The following is a 10935-nucleotide window of genomic DNA, read 5'->3' as shown; positions in this document are numbered from 1 at the left end:
TTCCTATAAATCAATCACTTGGTCAGAAAACTATCTATTAAATCTACTTCTATCTACTTACTTACAAAAGTATATGTATCTACCTACCTACCTACTTAGTATCTACCTGTCTACCTTAACCATCCATCCATCCATCCTTTTCATCTGTTGACTTTTAAATGTCATTTTCAAAATAATGTGGTGATTAAATAGTAATAGCTTCATGGTATGATAGTTTAAGGATATTTCACTTGTAGATTAGTCCTGGAAGTGCCCACTCTGACTTGTGGTTGTTTTTTCCCTGTGGTAGAGAAGATAAAGACCAGAAACCTTGAGTGTAGCAGGCAGGCATGTTGAAATCATACATGGGGAGGACTTGCAGGCCCAACATCCAGGTCTGGGGCATGAACCTGGCATACAATGTAGATTTCTGTGTTTGTTAGACAACAGCTACATTGTCTGCTGGGTTTCAGGCTACCTGGAAACATGTCCTCCATGGCTGTCTCATTAATGCTTCACCTATACTGCTTTGGAATAACTTTTCCTGGAAGCATAAGCCAGTGGACTTTATTATTGGACAGAGTACAAAGGACCCCAGGAAAGCTGATGACCGTATACAGAATCATTTTTGTTAGGATTTCCCACACCAGCCTAGGAATGAACCAGAGACAAGGTGTAAATGCCATCAGTCCTTCTGTCTGCCCCCAGCTTGCAAAGACTGACCACTTAGAGTTGTTAATTATTCATAATTACTATGAGAAGCTATAGCACCTGTGGTCCTAGTCGCATCACCCTGCTACCTCACCATTCCTCCTCATTAGGCATCTCACCCACCTGCAGGAACCCGGCTTTAATTGGTTCTCCCTTTACCATAGCCCTATAACTTTTATGAATGATTTATGATGACATTTTATGCATGAATGTCTTACCCTCACTAGATCCGAATCTCCCACCCAACCCTAACATCCCGCCCCATCATTTACTCCCTGAAGTGAACTCTGGAATTTAGGTAAACTGGATTTTTTATCTCTATTCACCATCTTTTATGAAATTGAAGAAGAGCAGCTTTCTTGTGGAATGATGGAGAAACTTATAAAACACCAGTTTACAGGAGATGGAAGAAAAGAATGAAAATAGATTCTGGAAAACTACTCTTACATTATGATTTGATTATCTGTCCTGATAAATAAATTTAGCCCTCTAAACATGAAAAAAAACCCAACTAGCAATTTAAACAAATTCTCAATTATAAAGGCATGTAACTTTTTAAGGAGAAGTTATAATTTTTATGAATGAGATTTTTCATATGAAATCATGTATTTTAAATTAATATGAGCTAACAGATTTAAAGTTGGAAATGAATATAAGGAATGCAAGGATAAATATCTGCATGTAATAGTCAATTGAAGTGATATAATGCATTTTTGTTGCCCTATGCTGAATTCAGTAAAAATAAAGCTGATGACTTGGAACTCTTAAAAGATTGCGCTTTCTGTGTGTGTGTGTGTGTGTGTGTGTGTGTGTGTGTTCCAGCTTCCTTATCCACCAATCAGTTCCATTATCTATTCTGTACTTAATCCACTAGTCTTTGTGCCTTGGAAGAGAAAGTCATTCCACTTAAAGTATTTGACAGCCTTTGAGTGATAAAGGTCTTGGAGTGTCATGATAATGTTGGAGAAATCATAGTTTATCAAAGGGACAGTTTTCTTTCAACTGTTTTCCACTTCCATACTTGGGATGTTTTTTGAGTCCTTTGTCATCAAAACAAGACATGTTGACCATAGAGCATGGTGTGAAGAACTTCTAGTTACACAGTCAGGTTTTCATTTCCCTCTCAAGTCCAATGTACCAGCCTTGATTGACCCCCACAGCAAGATTGGAGGTGCAAGTGACCAGGGGCTTATATTCTCATTTTTTTCTCAACCTTTTCTCATTCTGTGGTACCCATGAAGGGATGGACATTGGTGTGTTGGCTTTTCCTTGAAGAGGCACAGAAGCTGACTATATTCTTTTTTGAAATTTTCTATTGTGAAACAATGTCAGACAATTTTTAAAAAGTTAACAAAGACAATACAGAGATAGTGCTGGTGGGAGTTTAAAATGGTACAGCTATTTTAGAAAAGTTTGGGAGTTCCTCAAAAAATTAAACAGTTACCTCATGACCAAGCACCTCCACTCCTAGGTATTATATACCCCCAAAGAATTGGAAAATGATCCTAAACAAATGCATGTACATGCATGTTCACAGCAGCACTGTTCCTAATCATAATAGGCAAAAGGGGGAAACAACTCAAATGCTCATTAGCTGATATATGAATAAACAAAAGTGGTATATCCATACAATGGAATATTACTCAGCCATAAAAAGGAATGAAGTGCTTGTACATGCTGCAATATTGGATGAACCTTGAAAACATTACACTAATTGAAAGAAGCCAGACACAACAGGCCACATATTGACTGTATGATTTCATTTGTATGGAATGTCCAGAATAGGCAAATCTAGAGAGATTGATAGATGAACAGTTGCCAGGGGTTTCAGAAGGAGGGATTGGGGAGTGACTGCTAATGGGCATAGGCTTTCTTTTGGGGATGGTGAAAATGTTCTGGATTAATGTCCCAGTGATGGTTGCACAACTTTGTGAATATACTAAAGACCACTGAATTGTATACTCTAAAATTCTGAAATACAGCACATATATGGGAAAATGCACATAGAGTGTTTTATGGTATATGAATTACATCTAAAAAATAATATAAAGATATAAAGAATGCTCACATACTCTTTGTCAACACTCCAAGGGTTAATTTTGAAATACACTAGATACCTTATATCTCACAACTCACAGTTGTCCTAATTCTGGTTCAGGATCCAATCTAAAATGCCATATTTAGTTGTCATATCTCTAGTCTCCTGTAACCTGAAACAGTTCCTCTGCCTCCCTTTTATCTTATGTGACCTTGACAATTTTAAACAGTACAGCCAGTTACTTTGTAGAATGTCCTTCAGTTTGGATTTCTCTGATGGTTCCTTCTGCTCAAATTCAGGTTTCAAATTTTGGCAAGAACACCACACAAGTGATGTGTCCTTAGTGCATCACATCAGGGAGCACATTATATGTACGTTTGTGCCACTACTGGTAATGTGAATTTTATTTGGTTAAGTTGGTGTCTGATCCTGGCTATTATATATATTTTTCTCACCACCCTGTACTCCCATTTTCCCTTGGTCATCTCCCAAAATTAACTATATTTAATACAATCATTTAATTTTTACATTCTTGAAAAATATATTGTGTTGTGGCATTCAGGTATTTTTAATTTACATGAGTAATATTGTTACATCTCATTGTTTCTTTTTTTTTATTAAACATTATGTTTTAAAGGTCAGTCCATATTGCTAATTTGTTACTTTCAACTCTGCGTAGTACTCCTTGGAGTCCATCTATGCCATTTCCAGTGATGTACCACAAATGGGAACCTTGCCACCACAAATAGCATTGTACTGAACCATCTAATGTCTCCTGGATCTGTGTAGGGAATTAATTGGAATATATAATAAGGAATGGAGTTGTTGGGGCATAGGAGATACACAGACACACACATGCACACATAAAACATACCCCTCGGAATGATCTGGCTAATCCAGGCTGCCAACATCAGTGAATGAGTCTTCCTATGCACATCCCTGCCAATAATTGATACAATGAAGCTGTTTTTGCAGTTTTGCAGTCTAAAAAGTATAAAGTGATATCTTACTGTTTTAATATGCACTTTGCTGGTTTACTAATGATTATGAGTATATTTAAATACATTCATACTTTGGGGGTTTTCTCTAACATCCCTGTTCATATCTCATTACATATTTTAACTTTTAAAATTCTGAAATATAGCACACATGTGGGAAATTCACATAGGGAACAGCTCACTGAAGAGATCTGTGTAACTACCACCCAGGTCAAGAAATGGAGTATTGCCAGTACCTCAGAAACCTTTCCCCTACGTGTCCATTCCAGTCACTATCCCTCCTTCCCAAAGGTAATTCCTATCCAAAATCCTAAAATTAAAGCTTACTTTGGCTTGTTAATGAAGTTTCTATCTTTATTTCTTGCCTTATTACCCTGGGGAAGTCTTCAACTATAATGTTGAAATTGTGAGAACAGACATACTTTTCTCTGTTTCCTTCATAATGTTAATATGTTCATAGGATACATCTTTTTTTAGTTGATAAGGTGAATTACATTGAATGATTTTTCAAGTGTTCAACCAACTTTGCATTTCTAGGACATACTCTACATGGTCAAGATGTGTAATCTTTTTTATATATTGCTTGATGTGACTTGCTAGTATTTTGTTGACTGTAGCTATATCTGCACAATGAGGAATATTGATCTTTAGTTTTCTTCTCTTGTAATTTTTTTTTGGTATCATTAATCTACAATTACATGAAGAACATTATGTTTACTAGGCTCCTCCCTTCACCAAGTCCCCCCCACATACCCCTGCACAGTCACTGTCCATCAGCCTAGTAAGATGCTGTAAAATCACAACTTGTCTAATCTGTGTTGAACAGCCCTCCCCGTGCCCCCACACACACACTATGCATGCTAATCGTAATGCCCCCTTTCTTTTCCCCTGCCCTTATCCCTCCCTTCCCACCCATCCTCCCCAGACCCTTTCCCTTTGGTAACTATTAGTCCATTCTTGGGTTCTGTGATTCTGCTGCTGTTTTGTTCCTTCAGTTTTCCTTTGTTCTTATACTTCACATATGAGTGAAGTCATTTGGTACTTGTCTTTCTCCGCCTGGCTTATTTCACTGCGCATAATACCCTCTAGCTCCATCCATGTTGCAAATGGTAGGATCTGTTTTTACCTTATGGCTGAGTAATACTCCATTGTGTATATGTACCACATCTTTATCCATTCATCTACTGATAGACATTTACTTTGCTTCCATATATTGGCTATTGTAAATACTGCAGCGATAAACATAGGGGTGCATCGGTCTTTTTCAAACTGGGCTGCTGCATTCTTAGGGTAAATTCCTAGAAGTGGAATTCCTGGGTCAAATGGTATTTCTATTTTGAGCATTTTGAGGAACCTCCATACTGCTTTCCACAATAGTTGAACTAAATTACATTCCCATCAGCAGTGTAGGAGGGTTCCCCTTTCTCAACAACCTCATCAACATTTGTTGTTGGTTGTCTTTTTGATGATGGTGATACTTACGGGTGTGAGGTGATATCTCATTGTGGTTTTAATTTGCATTTCTCTGGTGACAAGCGATGTGGAGCATCTTTTCATGTGTCTGTTGGCCATTGGAATTTCTTCTTTGGAGAACTGTCTGTTCAGCTCCTCTGCCCATTTTTAATTGGATTATTTGCTTTTTGTTTGTTGAGGTGTGTGAACTCTTTATATATTTTGGATGTCAAGCCTTTATCGGATCTGTCATTTATGAATATATTCTCCCATACTGTAGGATACCGTTTTGTTCTATTGATGGTGTCCTTTGCTGTACAGAAGCTTTTTAGCTTGATATAGTCCCAGTTGTTCATTTTTGCTTTTGTTTCCCTTGCTCGGGGAGATATGTTCATGAAGAAGTCACTTATGTTTCTGTCCATGAGATTTTTGCCTATGTTTTTTAAGAAGAGTTTTATGGTTTCATGACTTACATTCAGGTCTTTGATCCATTTCGAATTTACTTTTGTGTATGGGGTTAGACAGTGATCCAGTTTCATTCTCTTACATGTAGCTGTCCAGTTTTGCCAGCACCATCTGTTGAAGAGACTGTCATTTCCCCATTGTATGTCCATGGCTCCTTTTTCATATATTAATTGGCCATATATATTTGGGTTAATGTTTGGAGGCTCTATTCTGTTCCACTGGTCTGTGGCTCTGTTCTTGTGCCAGTACCAAATTGTCTTGATTACTGTGGCTTTGTAGTAGAGCTTGAAGTTGGAGAGTGAGATCCCCCCCCACTTTATTCTTCCTTGTCAGGATTGCTTTGGCTATTTGGGGTCTTTGGTGGTGCCATATGGATTTTTGAACTATTTGTTCCAGTTCATTGAAGAGTGCTGTTGGTAATTTGATAGGGATTGCATCGAATCTGTATATTGCTTTGGACAGGATGGCCATTTTGACGATATTAATTCTTCATAGCCAGGAGCATGGGATGAGTTTCCATTTGTTAGTGTCCTCTTTAATTTCTCTTAAGAGTGTCTTGTAGTTTTCAGGGTATAGGTATTTCACTTCCTTGGTTAGTTTTATTCCTAGGTATTTTATTCTTTTTGATGCAATTGTGAATGAAATTGTTTTCCTGATTTCTCTTTCTATTGGTTCATTGTTAGTGTATAGCAAATCCACAGATTTCTGTGTGTTAATTTTGTATCCTGCAACTTTGCTGAATTCCGATACTAGTTCTAGTGGTTTTGGAGTGGAGTCTTTAGGGTCTTTTATGTACAATATCATTTTATCTGCAAATAGTGACAGTTTGACTTCTTCTTTACCAATCTGAATTCCTTGTATTTGTTTGTTTTGTCTAATTGCCATGGCTAGGACCTCCAGTAATATGTTGAATCACAGTGGGGAGAATGGGCATCCCTGTCTTGTTCCCAATCTCAGAGGAAAAGCTTTCAGTCTCTCACTGTTCAGTATGATGATAGCTGTGGGTTTACCATATACGGCCCTTATTATGTTGAGATACTTGCCCTCTATGCCCATTTTGTTGAGACTTGTTATCAAGAATGGATGTTGAATTTTGTCAAATGATTTTCAGCATCTATGCAGATGATCATGTGGTTTTTGTTCCTCTTTTTGTTGATGTGGTGGACAATGTTGATGGATTTTCGAATGTTGTACCATCCTTGCATCCGTGGGATGAATCACTCTTGGTCATAGTGTATGATCCTTTTGATGTATTTTTGAATTCGGTTTGCTAATATTTTGTTGAGTATTTTTGCATCTATGTTCATCAGGGATATTGGTCTGTAGTTTTCCTTTTTGGTGGGGTCTTTGTCTGGTTTTTGTATTAGGGGAACGTTGGCTTCATAGAATGAGTTTGGGAGTATTCCCTCCTCTTCTATTTTTTTGGTAAACTTTAAGGAGAATGGGTATTATTTCTTCACTGTATGTCTGATAAAATTCCGAGGTAAATCCATCTGGCCCCGGGGTTTTGTTCTTGGGTAGTTTTTTGATTACCGCTTCAATTTCGTTGCTGGTAATTGGTCTGTTTAGATTTTCTGTTTCTTTCTGGGTCAGTCTTGGAAGCTTGTATTATTCTAGGAAGTTGTCCATTTCTCCTAGGTTTTCCAGCTTGTTAGCATATAGGTTTTCATAGTATTCTCTAATAATTCTTTGTATTTCTGTGGGGTCCGTCGTGATTTTTCCTTTCTCATTTCTGATTCTGTTGATGTGTGTTGAGTCTCTTTTTCTCTTAATAAGTCTGACTGGAGGCTTATCTATTTTGTTTATTTTCTCAAAGAACCACCTCTTGGTTTCATTGATTTTTTTCTATTGTTTTATTCTCAATTTTATTTATTTCTTCTCTCATCTTTATTATGTCCCTCCTTCTGCTGACCTTAAGCCTCTTTTGTTCTTCTTTTTCCAATTTTGATAATTATCTCATTAGACTATTCATTTGGGATTGTTCTTCCTTCTTTATATATGCCTGGATTGCTATATGCTTTCCTCTTGAGACTGCTTTCGCTGCATCCCACAGAAGTTGGGTCTTTGTGTTATTGTTGTCATTTCTTTCCATGTATTGCTGGATCTCCATTTTAATTTGGTTGTTGATCCATTGATTATTTAGGAGCATGTTGTTAAGCCTCCATGTGTTTGTGAGCCTTTTTGTTTTCTTTGTACAATTTACTTCTAGTTTTATACCATTGTGGTCTGAAAAGTTGGTTGGTAGAATTTCAATCTTTTGGAATTTACTGAGGCTCTTTTTGTGGCCTAGTATGTGGTCTATTCTGGAGAATGTTCCATGTTCACTTGAGAAGAATGTGTATCCTGTTGCTTTTGGATGTAGAGTTCTATAGATGTCTATTAGGTCCATCTGTTCTAGCGTGTTGTTCAGTGCCTCTGTGTCCTTACTTATTTTCTGTCTGGTGGATCTGTCCTTTGGAGTGAGTGGTGTGTTAAAGTCTCCCAAAATGAATGCATTGCATTCTATTTCCTCCTTTAATTCTGTTAGTATTTGTTTCACATATGTTGGTGCTCCTGTATTGGGTGCATATATGTTTATAATAGTTTTATCCTCATGTTAGACTGAGCCCTTTATCTTTCTGTAGTGTCCTTTATCTCTTGTTGCTTTCTTTGTTTTGAAGTCTATTTTGTCTGATACTAGTATTGCAACACGATTTTTTTCTCCCTGTTGTTTGCATTAAATATCTTTTTCCATCCCTTGACTTTTAATCTGTGCATGTCTTTGGGTTTGAGGTGAGTCTCTTGTAAGCAGCATACAGATGGGTCTTGCTTTTTTATCCATTCTATTACTCTGTGTCTTTTGATTGGTGCATTCAGTCCATTTACATTTAGGGTGATTATTGGAAGATATGTACTTATTGCCATTGCAGGCTTTAGAGTCGTGGTTACCAAAGGTTCAAGGTTAGCTTCTTCACTACCTTACTGTCTAACTTAACTCGCTTATTGAGCTATTATAAACACATTCTGATGATTATTTCTCTCCCTTCTTATTCCTCCTCCTCCATTCTTCATATGTTGGGTGTTTTGTTCTGTGGTCTTTTTAGGAGTGCTCCCATCTAGAGAAGTCCCTCTAAAATACCCTGTAGAGGTGGTTTGTGGGAGGCCAATTCCCTCAACTTTTGCTTGTCTGGGAATTGTTTAATCCCTCCTTCATATTTAAATGATAATCATGCTGGATATGGTATCCTTGGTTCAGGGCCCTTCTGTTTCATTGCATTAAATATATCATGCCATTCTCTTCTGGCCTGTAAGGTTTCTGTTGAGAAATCTGATGATAGCCTGATGGGTTTTCCTTTGTAGGTGACCGTTTTTCTCTCTCTGGCTTCCTTTAATACTCTGTCCTTGTCCTTTCATCTTTGCCATTTTAATTATTATGTGTCTTGGTTTTGTCTTCTTTGGGTCCCTTCTGTTGGGATTTCTGTGTGCTTGTTATCTGAGCAACTATTTCTTCCCCCAATCTGCGGAAGTTCTCAGCAATTATTTCTTCAAAGACACTTTCTATCCCTTTTTCTCTCTCTTCTTCTTCTGGTACCCCTATAGTGCAGATATTGTTCCTTTTGGATTGGTCACACAGTTCTCTTAATATTGTTTCATTCCTGGAGATGCTTTTATCTCTCTCTGCGTCAGCTTCTATGCGTTCCTGTTCTCTGGTTTCTATTTCATCAATGGCCTCTTGCATCTTATCCATTCTGCTTATAAATCCTTCCAGAGATTGTTTCATTTCTGTAATCTCCCTCTGGACGTCATTCCTTAGCTGTTGTATATTTCTCTGCCTCTCCGTCAGCATGTTTATGATTTTTATTTTGAATTCTTTTTCAGGAAGACTGGTTAGGTCTGTCTTCTCAGGGTTTGTGATTTTGGTCTGTATCGAATTGTTTTTCCTTTTCATGGTAATAGAGATAGTTTGCGGAGGTGGCGCAAGTGATGGCTGGGAGAATGTCCCTTCTTGTTGGTTTGTGGCCTTCCTCTCTTGGGGGAGCAGTGACCTTTAGCAGCTTGTGCTGGGCAGCTGTGTGCAGACGAAGCTTCTGATTCTTGCCCGGCCGCTATGGAGTTTAGCTCCATGGTTGCTGTGGGCGTGGCCTGCCTCGGGCTGCTGCTCTGATATGGCTGAGCTGTGTTGGAGGGAAAACGGCCGGGAGGCTGTTTATCTCTGTGAGGGGCCTCCGAGCTGCCCTGCTCTCCAGGGGGTTATGGTGCTCAGAGTTCTCCTGTATTCTCAGCAGCTGGTCTATGTGTCCCGGGACATTTCCGTCCAGCCGTGGGGTCCCTGTCCCTTTAAGACTTTCATAAAGCAGTCATTTTTCTTTGTCCCAGGGGTGCTGGCTGCAGGGACCCACTCACAGGTCTTACTGTCCTGTTTCCCTAGTTTCCAGCACCCCACGAACGCACTGTGTGTCTGCACTCTGGTGCGGATGGCTAGGGCTGGGTGTTTAGCAGTGCTGGGCTCCCTCTCCCTCCCCAGTCTGACTCCTCTCCTCCCGCTGGGAGCTGGGGTGAGGGGCGCTCAGGTCCCGCCGGGCCGCGGCTTGTATCTTACCCACTTTGGGAGGTACTGGGTTCTTGGAGGTGTGGATGTAGTCTGGCTGTTGTCCTGTGTCTTCTGGTCTCTCTTTTGGGAAGAGTTGTATTTGTTGTATTTTCAAAAATATATGTGGTTTTGGGAGGAGATTTCCACTGCTCTACTCATGGCGCCATCTTGGCTCCCCCTATTCTCTTGTAATTTTTTGTCCTGACTTTTGTATCAGGGTTATGTTGGCCTCATAAAATAAGTTGGAAGGTATTCCTTCCTATAATTTCTGAAAGAATTTCTATCAGATTGGTAGTATTTCTTCTTTGAAAGATTTGATAAAATTCACTAGTGAAGTAATCCAAGCTGAGGCTTTTTCATGGGAGGATTTTTAATTAAGAATTCAATTTCTTTAAGAGGTACTGGTGTTCAGATTTTCTATTTCTTCTTGACTCAGTTTTCACATATGTGTCTTTCAAAGAATTTGTGTCTTTTCATTTTCTTATTGTTCAACTTAATAAGGTATAATTTACATATATTAAAATGAAACCATGTTATGTATATGGTTTGAAGAGTTTTGAGAAGTGTATATACCCATTAGCATTCATTGCAATCAGGATACAAATCTCAAAATCTCCCTTGTAGTTTTTTCATGTCTTCACTTTTTTTCTTGTTTTCCCTAGAAAAACCAATGGAATATAAACTATTAAATCTAATTAGTAAGTTGAGCAAAGTTGCCAGAT

Source organism: Manis pentadactyla, chromosome X, assembly GCF_030020395.1.
Source record: "Manis pentadactyla isolate mManPen7 chromosome X, mManPen7.hap1, whole genome shotgun sequence".
In the NCBI taxonomy this organism is placed as follows: Eukaryota; Metazoa; Chordata; class Mammalia; order Pholidota; family Manidae; genus Manis; species Manis pentadactyla.
Note: the sequence above shows the minus strand (reverse complement) of the source record.